The sequence below is a fragment of the Chiloscyllium plagiosum genome, unplaced genomic scaffold (genome assembly GCF_037043375.1).
Source record: "Chiloscyllium plagiosum isolate Xiang-an unplaced genomic scaffold, Cpla_swu_hap1 HiC_scaffold_38, whole genome shotgun sequence".
Taxonomy (NCBI): domain Eukaryota; kingdom Metazoa; phylum Chordata; class Chondrichthyes; order Orectolobiformes; family Hemiscylliidae; genus Chiloscyllium; species Chiloscyllium plagiosum.
Genome location: NW_028270176.1, coordinates 58,119,491 through 58,137,352, shown reverse-complemented (window position 1 = coordinate 58,137,352; position 17,862 = coordinate 58,119,491). Strand labels below are relative to the sequence as shown.

Genomic DNA, 17,862 nt, shown 5'->3' with positions numbered 1-17,862 from the left:
TTCCCAGTTTATGGTGTGTGGTAGCCACCATTCTCAGACTGAACTGCCACTTATTTCCTTTGAAAAGTGTCTCTGTTTCCCCTCAGAAAAGCAGATGTGTCGCGCACTTACAGACTGACTTACAGACAATGGAAACCTGATCTGAAACTCACAGGTTAATTAAGCTATTAGTGACAGTGCATTGCACACAACAAGAGCTTAGAACACAACAGATTCTAGTGAAACCAACAATGCAATGAAAAAGATGAATAGTCTTTATAATCATGCAGCCTCTCTCAATTAAATAATCCCAGTCAACTTCCAAACACTTTAAAACTATTAATACCAATGTATACATATTTATTTCCTTTCCTAATTTCCTCCAAAAAATATATCTGACTATTCTCTTCAAAATATATTTTAAATGGTCAATTCATAATCACAATTCATTTCCAATTATTCTTAGTACAAAACAACTTGCAAACTAAAGCAGTTTTCATGTTAATAATGACACTGGAAACTTTGTTATGTAGTTTAACCATATTTCCAAATATTGTTTTGGTTCATTATTGCAGTGAAGCTAAAATTAAAGTCTTTTTATTTTCTCTGATATCCTTCCATTACTTTATTCCCTAATAACAACGCCCATGGTGTAATAGGTGACAAGTATTAAATAAAATTGAATTTTCATTGCAAGAACTTGTACAAATAATCACATATTATTCAGTTCATTCATTGTCGTTGATTATCAGTTATTTTCACTGTATGATCACATTAAAATCACTTAAATAATCACAGTAGAATTTTCACCTCTCTCGATATGTAAAGTGAATATCAAATTATTAATGTTTCAAGTCAAACCAAATTCACATTTTGCTCTGTTTTATTCCAGGAATGACAGGATGTGTTATTTTATTATGGGAAACAGGAACAAGTGAGGACTTAAAGCCAAAGGGCCAGGTGGTAGTAACAGTGGGGGAGGTACCGAGTCTCCCACTCTCCTCAGAAGGCAGTGAGGAAGGTGACACTGACTGGAACAGGTTAGATGACAAAGCGCCCATGTATGGACAGAGGGACGGCAATGGGTGGGATCACCCACCTCACTGCAAGGCCCAGAAGGCCGTGTCTATGGCACCGCTGGGCATCAAAGCTCAAACTTGGACAGACAGGAGGGGGCAAGAAAGGGAACTGACAGAAACTAAACCTGAACCATTTACCCGGCTAAACAACAAGTGTTGGTGAATTAATACCCTGCCTGATAGAGAAATGGTAATAATGGGCCTTATTAGGAGAATACAGATGAATTAGTTGAGGTACAGTCTCACCAATGATGGTGTTAGGCCAAAATCTTTTAGGCCAAGATGTCCCGACGTGTACAGCAGAACCTGTCCCTGCAATGAGAAGGTGAGCCGGTTCCCCCCAGTTCACAGCCGATCAGTGCCTCCAGGCATTTACAGATATTACAGGGACACACTGGGGAGAGGACAGGATGAATGGGCTAAAATAACCTTGGTGACTCAGGGAACCAAGGGTAATATCGAGGATCATACAGTGAGGAAACCTGAAGTATGTAAGGACTACAGGGGATTACCAAACCCCAACCTGTGATGCTGATATCAGTTTGTTGTTTTTAAACTGGGACCCCATTTAACTGTAATTATAAACATGGGACTGCCAGTGGGAGATAATTCTAACCACATTCTGAATTGGGCCATGAGAGCTGAGGCAAACTCAGAAACACAGGGGATTAGCTGCAGTACACGGAGGGTAACCAGACCCACAATGTTACAAGTGAAGCATGAAAGGGCACATAGCCAAGGAACGGAGGCAGAGAGAGGGAGATAGATGTTCACATTGTGTGTGTGCATGTGTTCACGTAGGCACATGAATATTCATTGATGCTGTGTTTGGGAACCAGCAGAACATAATATTAATACAGGAGCATCTATATCAGTTACCGATACGGATTTGCCCCTCACCCCTCAATTACTAAAATGAGAGCAGTTGGAGAGGGAATCGAGGAAGCTGGATGAATTAAACCTGTCATGCAGATCATGGATATGGCAAAATATATTCAGATATGGGAGTGTGAAACTGAGGAAGGGACCATTCTGGGAGTTGCCATTTTAGAACAGTTCAGAGCAACTATTGATGTAGAGACACAAACTGTAATATGGGAACAACCTGGTCAGGCCCGGGTCAGGAAGCAAAGGAGAGGCGACATCTCCAGAGTAGTTACCTTGCAGGGAGACTTGAACAATCAGAGAATCTGGGGAGTTATAGCTAGGACCCAAAAAGCAGTGCGGGCAACTCAAACAGGAATTTGGGTTATTATCTGTAGATCCTGTAAAGATCGAGGGCCCTCACACAAACCGGATCCCATTAAAGCTGGGGCTGAGGAGGCAATAATTGTGATAGTAACAGATTGAGAGAAGCAGGGAATAGTCAGACCAACAGTATCCCAGACTAACTCACACAAGCCAAACGGCTCATCCTACCTCACAATTGAGTATACCTCCCTCAGTAAATCCGCCACTAAAGAGTATCCTACAGTAGTCAACCACACCACTTTATTTAATGGATTAAAGTTGCAACAGGATACAGTCTCAGCCCTTGATATTGTGAATGGGTTCCTGTGGACCTGGAAAGGCAGAATAAGCTAGTATTTACTGTCTGAGGGATGCAGTAGACCTGGATCCAGTTACCTCAGGGATCCCATAATATTCCAGTATATCCCACCAATACATGGCTGATGGAGTTTGCCGATTTAATCTGACAATCACCTCATTACCTCAGTTGGTGAGAAAGAACATATCCGGATATTACACAGAGTATTGGGTCATGTCAGGCAGGCCGGGCTTAAAATTAACCCACAGAGAGTGGGAAGGTAGGGAGATATGTACCTGGGACATCACATCAGGGAGATCAAATCAGGAAGGGAGGGGGACAATCCCAGTGGAACGAAAGACCATGATTTCAAAACTATCCACCCACACACCATGACAGAGATAAGGCAAACTTTAGGATTGTTTAATTATTGGAGGATTTTTGTGGAGAATTACCCAGAAATGGCAGAACCATCACGAACCCTGACAGAAGCATTGACATTAGCCAGGGGTCAGGGAGTCAGCATATACACAGACAGATAGCATGTCTTTGGAAAAGTTCATGACCAAGTGATGGCCTGGGGTCTGTGAGGGTACATCACCCTGTCTGCGGGCACATAGAGCATGAAGGACAGGTCAGAGAGTTTGTGGAAGCAGCTAACTTTCCCAGTGAAGCAGCAATAATGAAGATTATAGCTCACGGGAAAGTAGAAACCTCACACCAACAGGGCAGTGAGTATGTGGGTAAGGCAGGTGAATAGACAATAGGCGCAGGAGTAGGCCCTTCTGCCTTTCCAGCCAGCACCACCATTCATTATGATCATGGCTGATCATCCTCAATCAGTATCCTGTTCCTGCCTTATCCCCATGACCCTTGATTCCACTACCCTTAAGAGCTCTATCCAATGCTTTCTTGAAAGTATCCAGTCTAGGCTTCCACAGCCTTCTGGGCCAGTGCATTCCATACACCCACCACTCTCTGGGTGAAGGAGTTTCTCCTCAACTCTGTTCTAAGTGGCCTACCCCTTATTTTTAAACTGTGTCCTCTGGTTCAGGACTCACCCATCAGCGGAAACATGCTTCCTGTCTCCAAAGTATCCAATCCTTTAATAATCTTATAAGTGAAATACCGACTGGAACAGTGCAGACATTTGAGGTGATGGCAATGGGCGTAGCTACAGACGTGAGAGAGGAGGTTTAAAGATATTCCCAGAAACAGTCCCACAACAGGAGAAACAGGAATGGGAAAAGGGTGGGGCAGTAATAGGACACGACAGAGTCTGGATGATCCAGCAGTGCCACTACACTGTATAAGACAAACATTATTAAAAACATATCATGGGCTGGCCCATATTGGGGAAGATAAAATGCAATATCAGATGATCCACTACAATCCTTGCCTGGAACAGGGAGAAATACAGCAAGGTTTTGTCGGAGGTGTGTAGTCTGTACACAGTGTGAGCCAGGGAAAGCAATCAGGATAAAATGGAGGCAGCAGCAGGGACCCAGGGGCCCATGGGAACAATTACAGATGGATTTTACACACACACCCATCCCAATCCCAGGGAAGGAAGCCCTACTGGGTTTTAATAAATAGGTTTACTCAGTGGGCGGAAGCATTCCCCTGCAGATTCTGACCAAGGGACAAATGTTACAGGGAACATAGCGAAAGAGCTATGTGCCCTGTTTGGTAGTGAACAGAAATCCCATCCCCCATACCACCCCCAGAGCTCTGGGACAGTAGAAGGAATGACGCAGACACTGAAAGCTAGTCTGACTAAGGCTCTCTCAGAGACAGGACAGCGATGGGTTAGAGTACTCCCCACCAGCCTAATGAAACTGTGGACAACCCCAGCAAGGCGGACGGGGCTGTCCCCCTTTGAATTAGTGACTGGATGGACTATGCAGATGCCACAGGGTATGGTAGTGGGGGGGGGGGGGGGGGGGGGGGCAGAGACATGTGGTAGTGGCTGGCTGGAGATGTGCAATGACAAGGATAAGGTTAAACCATTTTGTGTAAGAACTGGCAAAGCAGCTGCATGAGCTGAGAGATTCCGAGACTGGGAAAGGGAACATGGAAATATCCAAGCTGACCATTCCAAGCCCTGAAGTTCAGGTCAGGGGGAAGATATTACTGGAACGTATTAAGTAAACACATCAAAATGCTGGACTTATCTGGGGGAGACAGAGAGAGACCTCTCCCATCATGTATTAGTAAGGAGCTCTGAATAAACGTTGGTCATGCTGCTCAGCACAGAACTCAAGGCTCCTCTTTGATATTTCTCCCAGCAACAGTTGTGCAGGGGCATGTTGCTGGCTTGAGGTCTATGGCTAGTGCTGTTCCACAAGAACCAGAACTGAGACATCTGTTGCTTGTAATGTATATAAATGAAAAGTTTGAAAATGTAAACGATTTAATTAGCAAGTTTGTAGATGGCACAAACTGTTGAAGTTGTGAATCGTGAAGAATGATGTCAAAGGATACAGCAAGAAAGAGATGAGTCAGAAAGTTTTGTGGAGAAATTGCAGATATATTTTAATTCAGACAAGTGTGAGGTGATGGGTTTTGGAAGACACATAGCAAGAGGAGTGTATACAATAAACGGAAGTGTCCTGAGCAGCACTGATATACAGAGGGATCTTCAGTTGCAAGCTGAAAGGTCCCTGAAAGTGGTGAAGGAGGTGAATGGCAGGCTTGGCTTCTTTTGTCAGGGAAGTGAATATAAAACTATAATCAGGCCACCTTTGGGGTATTGTGTGCCGCATTGATCAAAATAGTATAGGTAGAATGTAAAGGCTTTTGGGAAGGTGGAAACAGGTTTACCAGGATGTTGCCTGGATTGGGAGAGGTTGGAAAATCTTGGATTGTTGTCTTTGGAAAGTCAATGGCTGTGGGGTGACCCCACTGGCACAAACAGAGTTTGTAAACCATGGTTTACTACAGAAAGTGCATCTCTTGTTAAGGAGAAGAAAGAGGTTTATGTGTTGATGAGGCAAAATGGTACAGATGAAGCAATAGAGAGTTATAGATCAGCTAGGAAGGATTTAAAGAGAGAGTTAAAAAAAGCAAATGGAGGACACGAGCAATCTTTAGCAAACAGAATAAAGGATAAGCCTGAAATTTTCTATAGGTATGTGAAGAATAAAAGAATGATTAGGGTAGGAATAGGGCTAATCAAAGACAGAAGTTGGAAGCTGAGTGTGGACCCTGCAGAGATCGGAGAAGTGCTAAATGAACATTTCTCATCGGTGTTTACACAGGAAAAGGAGAATATTGTAGAGGACAAAAATGTGGTACGAGATATTAGACTAGAAAGGATTGAGGTTAGTTAAGCACAGGTGTTGTCAATTCTAGAAGGAGTGAAAGTAGACAAGTCCCCAGGCCGGATGGGGTTTATCCGTGGATTCTCTGGGAAGCTAAGGAGGAGACAGCAGAGCCTTTGACTTTGATATTTGAGTCATCATTGTCTATGGGTTTAGTATCTGAGGACTGGAGGATAGCAAATGTTGTGCCCTTGTTCAAGAAGGGCAGCAGAGATGACCCAGGTAATTATAGACCAGTGAGCCTTACTTCCATTGTAGGAAAGCTTTTGGAAAGGATTATAAAAGATAATAGTTGTAATCATCTAAAAAGCAACAATTTGATTTCAGATAGTCAACATGGTTTCGTCAAGGGCAGGTCGTGTCTCACAAACCTCATTGAGATTTTTGAGAAGGTGACCAAGCATTTAAATGAGACGAGGGCAGTTGACGTGGTATACATGGACTTCAGTAAAGCCTTTGGTAAGGTTCCACATGGTATGTTGATGGAGAAAATGCAGAGGCATGGAGTTGAGGGTGATTTAGCTGTTTGGATTAGAAACTGGCTTTCTGAAAGAAGGCAGCGAGTGGTGGTTGATGGAAAATATTCAGTCTGGAGCCCAATTACTTGTGGTGTTCCACAAGGATCTGTTTTGGAACCACTGCTGTTTGTCATTTTTATAAATGACTTAGACGCAGGCATAGGTGGATGGATTAGTACATTTGCAGATGACACTAAAGTATGTGGAGTAGTAGACAGTTTGGAAAAATGTTACAGGTTGCAGGGGAATTTAGATAAACTGCAGAATTGGGCTGAGAGGTGCAAGTGGAGTTCAATGCAGCGAAATGTGAGGTGATGCACTTTGGGAAGAATAACAGGAAGGCAGAGTACTGGGTCAATGGAAAGATTCTTGGTAGTGTGGATGTGCAGAGAGATGTCGGAATCCATGAACATAGATCCCTGAAAGTTGCCACCCAGGTGGATAGTGCTGTTAAGGCGGCATACGGCGTGTTAAGTTTCATTGGTAGAGGGATTGAGTTCTGGAACCGCAATATCATGCTGCAACTATACAAAATGCTGGTGCGGCCACAGTTTTAACATTGTGTACAGTTCTGGTCGCCCCACTACAAAAAAGGATGCGGAAGCATTGGTAAAGATGCAGAGGAGATTTATCAGGATGGTGCCTGGTCTGGAGGGAAGGTCTTATGAGGAAAGGCTGAGAGACTTGGATCTGTTCTCATTGGAAAGAAGGTGGCTAAGGGGGGATTTGATAGAGACATACACGATGATCAGAGGATTAGATATGGTAGACAGTGAAAGTCTTTTTCTTAGGATGATGACGACAGTTTGTACGAGAGGGCAAAACTACAAATTGAGGGGTGATAGATTTAAGACAGATGTCAGAGGCAAATTCTTTACACAGAGAGATTGGTAAGTGTGTGGAATTCTCTACCAGCTAAGGTAGTCAACTCAGCCACATTAGGGAGTTTTAAACAATGGATGATTTTGGGATAGTGTAGGGGAAGAGTTGAGAAAATTCCACAGGTCGGCGCAACATTGAGGGCCGAAGGGCTTGTTGTGCACTGTATTGTTCTATGTTCTATGTTCTATAATCTGAATCTTTTTCCAAGGTAGAAATAACAAATTCTAGAGGCCATAGATTTCAGGGGACAGGGGGAAATTTAAAGAAAATAAAAACCGAGAGAACAGCAGATGCTGTAAATCAGAAACAAAAACAGAAGCTTCTGGAAATGCTTAACAAGTTTGGAAACATCTGTAAAGAGAAATCAGACTTCACGTTTCTGAGGAAGGAATCCGAAACATTAACAGATTTTTATTTTATCAGATGCTGCAAGACCTGCTGAGTATTTTCAACAACATGTGAAAGTTTAAAGGGAATTACGTCAGGCAAGGTTCTTTTGCAAAATGTGGTAGATGATTAAAATGTACTCTCCTGGGAGGTGGTAAAAGCAGAAACAATCACAATGCTTAAGAGGCATTTGGGCAGGCGCATACACTGGCAGAGGTTGGCAGTTTTATGGATCATGTCCGGGCAGGTGGAATTAGTTTGGAATGGCATCATGGTCCGCACAGACATGTTGGGCCAATTATTCCAGTGCTGCACTGTTCTGTTTTCCAGGGGGTAGAATGTGTGGAGCGAGAGATAATATTTTGATGGAATATGCTTCTTCAAGGGTTAAACATTCCCCTTATTTCATCAACTGAAGGCCTGTACTCATAGAATACAGACAGAACACCTCAGAAGGGGGAGGCTGATAGTATCTCAAAATAGAACCTCTTCCAGCCACACATGTGGATTCTCCCGTAACCCCAGACAGAGGAATTTGCCCTTTCCAGACAAGACTGAGAGCCCTGTGCACAACCCTGTTAAACTGCCTCCCACTCCCATTATCTTACCTCCCCTCCATATGACCATAGGTAAGTGAATCCTCCATTTATTGAAGGAAGAACCCTTCTGCCTTAATCTCTTCCCATCAACACATAATCATGAACAATATGATAATCAATTTCTGTAATCCATTCACACGTTATCACAGGACATCGTCATTCATCAAGATTTGTAAGGTCATAATTAACTACTGTAAACTATCTGTTGACAATCGCCCATGTGACTGATATGCCTTTGTCTAATTCCTATTAAATATACTGTCTCTGTGGGTAAGGCAGAGATTCATGAAGAAGAGTCTCTACAAGTAGACACTCGGCTACTTTAGAGACGCTTTCAAACTCTCGCCGGCTGTCCAATAATAAAGCTATTGCTGTTGCATCGTCTGGATTTGTGGAACAATATAGGCATCAACTATGAAGGATATGAGTGATCTTCAGTCTGTGGCGTTCAGACTTACTGGAGTGGTTCACTGATGAAGAAAATGCAGTCACTGGATTGACTTGAAGAAATTGCGACTTTCTTTGAAGTGAAGAAGTTGGATATATTTTTGATAGAGCTGTATAAGATTATAACAGACCTAGATATAGCAGACAAAAATATCTGTATTTGGTAGGTGATGGCACAAGAGTTAAGGTCAGATGTAAGGTTTTGAGACAGAGGGAGATAAGCAAGTGTTTCTGCTGACTGTATTGGCTGGAAATATGCAGAACATGTTGCCTATTATGGTGGTGCAAGTAGAGAAGATCAATGATTGATAAAAACAATTAGATCAGTTCTGATGGCAATAAACTTGCAGAGTTTGTGGTACGTAGGGGGGATGAGAATATTGGATTCTGCTACAGAGAGCCAGCTTGGATTTGATGGGCCTCTTTCTGTGCTATAATGCATTTTATTTGGACTTGCTTAACTTGCTCTGGTCACTGATTAAGTTGTTATTAGGTAAATCTACTCAGTGTTCCTACTCAGACCAATACAGACTGTCCCTCCATAGCAGGGGATAATGTTTACTGTTTATACTGGGTTCTTGGGGTGGGGGGGGGGGGGGGGGGAAGGGTGCGGGCTAACGGTGTGTGTAACAGTCTGCGAGCATTTATCTGAAATGGCAAAACACCAGTGCAGCCACACTAGGGACCGACTCTGGAAATGTGGGGAATGCCAGAAGGGAATTATTTACCCATCCCACCTGGAAACTGGCCAAACCAGTCAGACTGGGGAGAAGGTGTTCACCTGCTGTGTGTGTGTGTGGTGGTGGGGGGGAGTGTGGGAAGGGATTCACTCAGGCATCCATCCTGCTGAGACACCAGTCAATTTACTCATAACCACAAGTTGAAGGATTTTTCTCTCTTGTTCACATCAAGTAATGAACAATGGTTTTGGCAGTTCATAAAGTTTGGCATATAGTGAACTTAGTTTTGGAAATGTTCACAACATCGTTGAACATGCAGATTCACACTGGGCAGAGACTTTTATTTTCCTTTATTCATTGCAGGAGTTGCATGTTGATGGGCTATTGACATCCATCTCGGAACTATGTATTCTGGGCTTTGTTTCTGATGCCTTGTTATCTATTGGGGATAAAAACAGTTTCAATTAGCTTTCTGTGAAATGCATGGCAATCAAGTCAATCCCATAACTCTCAGGCAGATTAGTTTCTTTTGAATGGCTCTCCATCTCCCCAACTTCCTCCATCCTCACCCCCAACAGTACAATAATCTCACCGAGTCTCTTTGTGACTCTGAATGAGACAATCTGATCAGCTGCTTCTTTCCATACTCCTATGTCGGGTTGGATCTTATACTCCCCTTGCTGCAGTTGTGATCCTGCATCATTGTACAGAGTTGCTCGTATTTCATGTCTTGGCCTTTCAGTGTTCATGATACTGCATGTAGCTTCTTGTGTATGGGGCCGACAGTGTAAGAGTTTAGCTCTTTCCTTCCACCAACAGCAGTAAAATTGTACTCCAACAAAACTTACAGTAAAAGCAGCATGAATACCTAAAAATGAGGTGTTAACCTGATGAAGTTCCCAAAGAGGACTACTTGTGTTCCTAACAGCATAAGCACCAAGTGATAGACAGAGTGAAGCAATCCGGGAAACAACAGAATAGATCGAAGATTTGCAGTCCAGCCATGGACTATTGTCAATGAAGTCAGAGCACAGCTGGAGTTCTGAGAACAGTTCTCTTCAAGATATTAACCAACAAGAATGTCAGACTGGGATTAATTATCATAAAACTCAAGTCCTTTTGATATTCATATATTTACAATCAGTGTTCAATTCACCAAATGTAGCTGAAGGTAAAGATAACATTCAAGTGATTGTAACAGTGGAGACATCTGAATACTTGATCAGCAAATTAAAGCCTGTTGTGTTGAGATAGGAATAATATTTTTAGATAGTAAAGATATTTTTAAAAAGTAAGGTGACTTGAGTATAATGGAAGAAGTTGATTGGTGGGTAGCTGATAATCTTGTTTTAATCTGAAGTTAATTTAGGATTAGTTAACAAATAAACACATGGTAGGGAATCCCAGCCCCATGGAGTGCACATCCAGTTCCATGTGGGAAATCCAGGACACTTCTTGTGTCAGCGACAACCACAAGAACACGGAGGTGACACGGGAAATGTCAGGAATACTCGTTTGACAACAGCTAAAGTACTGCACACATTTCTGATTCCCACATTCCAGGGTTGGTGTGATCACACCAGAGAAGGTACAGAGGAGATTGATCAGAATGTTTCTACAATTGGAAATTTCTGCTCTGAGAAAAAGTTGGATAGGCTGGGGATGATTTCCGAGGAGGATGAGCTGAGATTTAATTGAAGTGATAAAATGCTGAGGAATCCAGATCGAGTGGATAGGGAGGAGCTATTCATTAACAGAGAGGTCAGAAACTGGAGGTTTTAGATTGAAACTAATTCTCAGAAAGAAGGGGAGGGGAGACTTCATTTCACTCGGAGATGGTGAGTCACTGATGGGGTGGCAGAGGCAGTAACCAGCATCACATTAGGACAAAAGGTTATGGATGTAACAGATGCTGGAACATGCAGGGCTGCGGACTAAAGTCTGCAGAATGAGATCAATGTGATTTATTTGACATTTCTCCAGCATATTAAACTCAAGTCGAATTTGAGAATTTATGAGAATCATTAGACTTGATATCCAAATGTCGGAATAAATTTATCAGAAAGTTACAGCACAGATTGCGGCCACTTGGCCCATCCTGTATGTGTTGGTTGTAATAGAACTATCCAGGCTTTACAGCATTCTGTACTCACCACTGACAGCAGCAATTTCAGACTGTGAACTCTGCCCTCGATATTATTATCTGTTTTTCAATGTGTTTCTTTGACAGCTGCACACCTTGTTTCCTAGTTTCAATCCCAGCCTGAACCCTATTCCCTGTGGCCTTGAGGGACTACGATTTCTGCTGTTTAATCTCTCCTGCCTTCCCCTGTGTGACAGACTGTCTGTTTGTCCTTGTCTCACCCCCACCTTGCTCACAACCTGTTAAATTTCTGATGGTTCCCAGACCTCTGTGACTTCACTGTGTTCCCTGGGTCAATGGCACGTGTTTTGAATTCTCTTCATCCAGAGATAATTGGAAATCTTTCTGGTTGCAGTTTCCCCCAGATTTTATTTTTAAAAACAGACCATTTGTATCAGAGTCAAATATTCGTGAGACATCATCCACAATTCCGAGCATTTGGATGTAATCTGTGACCCTCCCACAGATATGCAGGTTTGCTCTATTGGCTGTGCTAACATGGCCTGTAGTGTCCAGGTTTAGCGGGTTGGGTTAGCCATGGTAAATGAGAGGTTATGGAGGTAGGGTGGGAGAGCAGGTCATTGCAGGCTTGATGGACCGAACAGCCTCTTTCTGCACCTATGGGATTCTGTGATTCTAACTAGTTGTGATTGTCGTCACGTTTTCCTCATGCCAGGTTCATTCAGCTCAGGTACACATGCTGCCTTTGTGTTTCTGTGGGTTCTCAGTCAATCCTTTCCTTCTGTTTTACATCAATTTGCACGTGAGGGTGAGAATGAATTTTTAAATACAAATAGTCCAATCGAAACCCGCACAGGTCAGGAACTGTTTCTGCTGCTGACATCACTCACAAGGAACAGGAAAATAAAGGTTCAGTCACAAAACTTATAGGAACACAGAGGTTCTAAACACCAGGAAAAGCTAAACAGCTTAAAACTCTTTTCTCAAGAGGAGGCTGAGAAACAACCTGGTACAAGTAGGAAGCTTTGTGCCTGTGTTTTCAGAGATTTGTGGTTGAAATAATTGGGATGGAAGCATGTTTTATTGCCCCAGGTCATCAAAGGTGCAATCTAAACGTGCATCTTTCTTTCTGTCTGTGTTAACAATCAGATGGACAAGGTCAATGTCTGAGTGTTTTTCCAAATCCCTGATTGAATGTCTCCCCCCACTAACTCAGGTGCCTCACCACTCACTGGGTCATGGAAAAACTCTGCCGTTACAATGAGAACGGTCTTTGCTGTCACCGCTCCTCGTGCTTCCGCCTAATCCCCACTTCTCTTCATTAAATCCCAGCTTCCTCTAGCCCACCCACATGGGCATGTTGAAGAGCATGACAGGAGATTGGATTGAAACTGAGAATTCAATAACCAGAATGAAAGAGGAAGGAGGAAATAAACTGGGTTTGTGGATCCCAGGGGATACAGACTCCAGACTGAGTCCTTTGTGGGCATTCCCGCAGTAATACGAGACAGCATTCCATGATGAGAGTTAAACCCGGGTGGCAGGAGAGGGAGCCACTGAACATTAGCAGGTTTAGCTCAAACACAGGAAGTTTGCTCAGTCTTTAACAGTGTGTAAGACATGGATGTAAAGTGAGCAGCGAGTGGAAATGTTGACACAAGCTGCAAATGGACAACTTTCACTGGAAGAGGAGGCGGCCATTCAGCCCCTCAACCCTGCTCTGTCATTCAAAACTCGCTAAACTCATCAATAAACTCCTCTGCATCAGACAAGATGAATATTGAAAAAAACTAACCACCTGCAAATGCTGGGAAATCAGAAATAAAAAAAGAAATTTTCAGCAGGTCTGGCAGCATCTGTGCAGAGTGAACCTTTCGAGTCCAGTGACCGGTCAGGTGACCAGCTGCAGCTGACCATTCTGCCTTTTCTGTAACACACTCTGCAACAGGTTCTGGTGCGAGAGGAATGAGACTATCAATAACAACTGAGAAAACAGGAGGACGTGCTCAATCAGAATAAAACACATTTTGGTTTTACACTTTTAATTCAACTGCAAAAATTATTCATTATCATTACATAAATAATAGGCTAGAAATCAACTCTTCATGTCATTGGGTCTGGGAAACTGTGTTAATTCTAACCTGATCCAGCAGACATGTGAATCTGGACTCTGAATAATGGGGTTCACCCTGGACCATCTTCTGGGCAGTCAGAATGGATGACAAATGCTGCCCCGGCAAGTGATGCCGTGATCCCATGAACAAACAAAATAAATCCAATCGCTGTGGTTACTTGTGAACTCGCCGGTGTTTCATCAAACTGGATATCTGAGTGAATTGCTTCCAGTCCTCAGAGCAGGTGAATGGTCTCTCCCCAGTGTGTATTCGCTAGAGTACAGTGAGGCTGGATGGTGTCCTGAACCCAGCCGCACAGTGAAAGCAACTGAATGGTCTCGCACTGGTCTTCTGTGACCGGGAGAGATGATATTCACCATCCCAGGGGACACTCGGTAAAGATACCTCCAAAAGGGATCTAGTGAGAGTAGACCAGGAGAAACTGCTCTCTTTCATGAAAGAATCAATAATGAGGAGGCACCGATGTAAAGGGATTGACAAAAGAAGCACATGTAACATGATACAAAGGGTTTTCATGCAGAGAAAGTTTATGGTCAGGAATGCACTGCCAAAGAGTGTGGTGGAGTCAGGTACAATGAAGAGGATAGAATTGAACAGAACAGTTATTGGAAGAGGACGAATGGAAAGGTTTATGGGGTAAGGGTAGAAGAATAGCATTCGGTGAGGTGATCAGCCTCCTTTTGTGCAGTAACAATTCTGTGGACATTTAATTCTGAGCCCTCTAGGGAAATATCAGGGCAGGGTTTGTAAAGAGGTCAGATTGAACGAGGGTCTCAGTGAACAAAAGCAAGACGCAGATACAGAGAGGTTTTAGGATAGATTCAATCAAATGTCACCAATTTGCACGGCCACCAACAATACAGCAGTTACAAATGGGTTTCAATAAGAGAGTGGAATTAGAGTAGCAAATAAATCTTGAACATTTATGCAGCTAAAGGGATGCTGCGTAAAGATACCGCTTAGTGCTTATTTCTATCAAGACATAACAGCCAGGGCGCACATCGTCCTATATCTATCCTATTGAGCTCTTGAAGAATTTTGTTCATTTCAAGTGTTTCTTATTTTAGTCCTCCAGATAGTTTCATGTCCTCAATCTCTCCTGACAGGACAAAGCTGTTGATAGAATTCAATTCACTGGGGAATATTACTGACTGCTTCATGGATTGGAATTGGCAATTGAGACTGTAAGGTTACTGTATAAACTATCTTCAATTGTATTGCCAGATTGTGGGGCTTTAAGAAAAATAACAACTTACGGGCATTGAGTGTCAGAGCACCTACTGTTGTGTGGGCATCCTGTTTAGATACAATCTATTGATAATTGTTAGAATCAACTTATACCTACTCCATAGAAGTGGTCAGAGCATTATAATGGTCATCGAAGCTGGTAACACATTTCTCAGGGGTTAAAATTCGTATATGATAGAGTAGGAACGAGTTTGGCTAGTAAAATCCAGTTATTCAAAATCATCCTAATTGACTTTCAGAAACAAGTGAGAGAAAGCCACATTATTGCATTAGTCCAAATTTAGAATTTCAGGAGAACTAAAGGGAGAGCTGGTGTTGGGAGCTGTAGTAATGAAGGAGATAACTTTGTTTTACAGACAGAGTTCACAGATGGGAAACTCAGCTTTAACATCACATTTAACGCACCCAATTCCGGAGGTCCCGAACATTATACGTAATATGGAAGGGGAAAGCAGCATTCCCAGCCCAGAGAAACCATTTGTGTTGTGCATGTGGTTGAGGATTTAACTGGTCATGTGATCTGGGAAGACACCATTCTGACGGGACCAGGGTGAAGTTGTGTAAATGTGGGGATTGTGGGAAGGAATTCACTTACCCCTCCCAGCGGGACACTCACTGACACAGTCACACTGGGAAGAGGCTGGTCACCTGCCCCATGTATGGGAAGGGATTTACTCACTCTTGCAATCTGCTGAGGCACCAGAGAGGGCACAGAGGATTTAGACTCTTCACCTGCTCCATGTGTTAGAAAGGATTCATTCAATGCTCTCTCCTGCAGAGACATCAGTGCGTTCCCACCGGGGAGAGGCCATTCACCTGCTCCATGTGTGGGAAAGGATTCACCCAGTCTTCTGATCTGCTGAGACCCCAGTGAGCCCACTCTGGGGAAAGGCCATTCAGATGCTCAGTGTGTGAAAAGGGTTTCAGTGATTCATCCCTCCTGCTGATACACCAGAGGATTCACACTGGGTAGGAGTTGTTTAACTCTCAGTGTGACAAGGGATTTGCTGCATCTTCAATATGACTGAGAGCCCAGTGAGTGCACACAGGGAAGTGGTCATCCCCCTGCTCCGTGTGGGGTAGAGTTCACACATCACTGCAGGACTCTGATTCTGCAGTTACTGTTAATCAGAATCAGGAGTGGACCTTGTACATGATGACACTGTTGGAATATTGATGTTGTTGTTGGTGTTAACCACATAACTGGGCTGGAGTTGACTGAATTTATATTGCCACTTTCTGAACCTCAGGATGTCTCTCTGAGCACAAGGCGACACAAACAGCAATGTGACAATGAGCAGGGATCATCTGTTTTGATTTAAATTGGGATTGAAGCACCTCTGCTTCAAAGCACCAAGTACAAGGTCAGAGACCAGCCTTGGTCAACAGCCTGTGTGGAGTTTCCACATTCTCCCCACGATTGGGAGGAAACCAAAGGACCCACACTCAGTCAATAGATGTGCAGGTTAGGTGGATCAGTCGTGCTACATTGCCCATGGTGTCCAGGAATGAGCAGACTAGGTGGATCAGCCATGCGAAATGCAGTGTTACAGGGATGGAGTGCAGTGGGTGGGATGTTCTTCAGATGGTCGGTGGGATTTGATGGGCCAATGCTCTCCTTCCACACTGTAGGGATTTTATTCTATGATTGAGGATAAATGCTACACAGTAGGGTGTCCCTGGAGAAGAAGCATGTGGTGTGTATCAATGCTCTCAATGCCTTTAGATAGAGGTGGGCACTGCCGGGGATATTTGCTTTATCTCTGTCGCTGCCACCTCCCTACAGCTCTACCTTGATTTAGTCCCTTCTCACTTTGTCACTTGTATTGGTTTTCTTTGCCTGTAAGGGGTCTTGTTTGGAAATATTCAATTGGTTACATGGGTGGCTTACTGCTGGTAACCAAAAGCAAAATGGAGTAATGATGATGTTGATGATGGGAAGGTTGCACAGCTCTGTGTGAGATCACATTTCTGGGTCAGAGAAATGGGGGGGGGGGGGGGGGGGAAGAACGCTTCACAGCTCACAGAACGAGAACTGAAAAGCAGTTAAATCTAACCAATGGTTCAGTCAGGGAGGGAATATTTCCCTGGAATTTGAGTAACTGGGAAGTGATGGTGTCCGGGAATAGACAGGATTTTGTTTTACAGGGCGTTTGAAATTTTAAAAACTGTTATATTCTATCGTTTTGATTCTTTTACTTTTATTCTGGCATAAACTTTAACACAAGGTTTGCAAATTTATTTTTTTTTAATTTAAAAGACAAATATTAAATAAAATCCATCAAACCATCCCTCACTGAAAACTGATGTGGAGGTGCAATCTCCTGGAGAATCCCTGCCCTGCCCCCTCCTTCCTACCCAGGCTCCATGACTATATACATACCTGGAGATAGCAGCAGGAGGAGGCCATTCAGCCTTTCAATCCTGCTCCACCAACCAATGGGAACCAGCTGACCATCCAGCTCAGTCTCCTGTTCCTGCTGTGTCCCAATCCCCTTAGATATAGTTCTTCGAGGTAAATTCATCGAAGTCCTCCTTTGGTTTCACCACCTTTTGTTTCAGTGACGTTGCGGTGTTACTGTGTGGGTGCAGGCAGGGGTAATGTGATAGTGCTGCCTCCTGGAGGATGCACTCAGCGTCCCTCATCATCCTGCAGTAACATCAACTGGGTTTTAGCAACTAGAGATAGAAACCATTTCCAGGATATGGGCATCACTGGCTTAGCCAGCATTTATACTCCATCTCTAGTTACCCTTGAGAAGATGGTAGTGAGCTGCTGTCTTGAACCATTCACAGTCCATTTGGCGCAGAGAGACCGACAATACTGGGAGGGAGAGTGTTGCAGGATTTTGGCCGAGTGATTCTCCATCTTTGCTTCTTCAAATGCTGGTTAACTTAATCATGATCTGCACATGATGTTGAGATTTCAGTCTGCAAATCTTCACCATCTAGC

At 43.4% G+C, this 17,862-nt stretch overlaps 1 protein-coding gene across 3 annotated transcripts in view; it reads right to left on the bottom strand.

The window, feature by feature from the left end:
- LOC148139529 (uncharacterized) overlaps nt 1-17,862 on the bottom strand; it is a 224,345-nt gene that overhangs the window by 161,172 nt on the left and 45,311 nt on the right. The window contains exon 9 of one of the 3 annotated variants that reach the window (XR_015753636.1): nt 9,589-9,861. The exons of 1 other annotated variant lie outside the window; for it this stretch is intronic. The gene's annotated coding sequence lies outside the window, so the exon portion shown is untranslated. Of the gene's footprint in view, nt 1-9,588; nt 9,862-17,120; nt 17,858-17,862 lie in introns of those variants that run through there. One more of the 3 variants, XR_015753638.1, reaches the window with a different exon arrangement.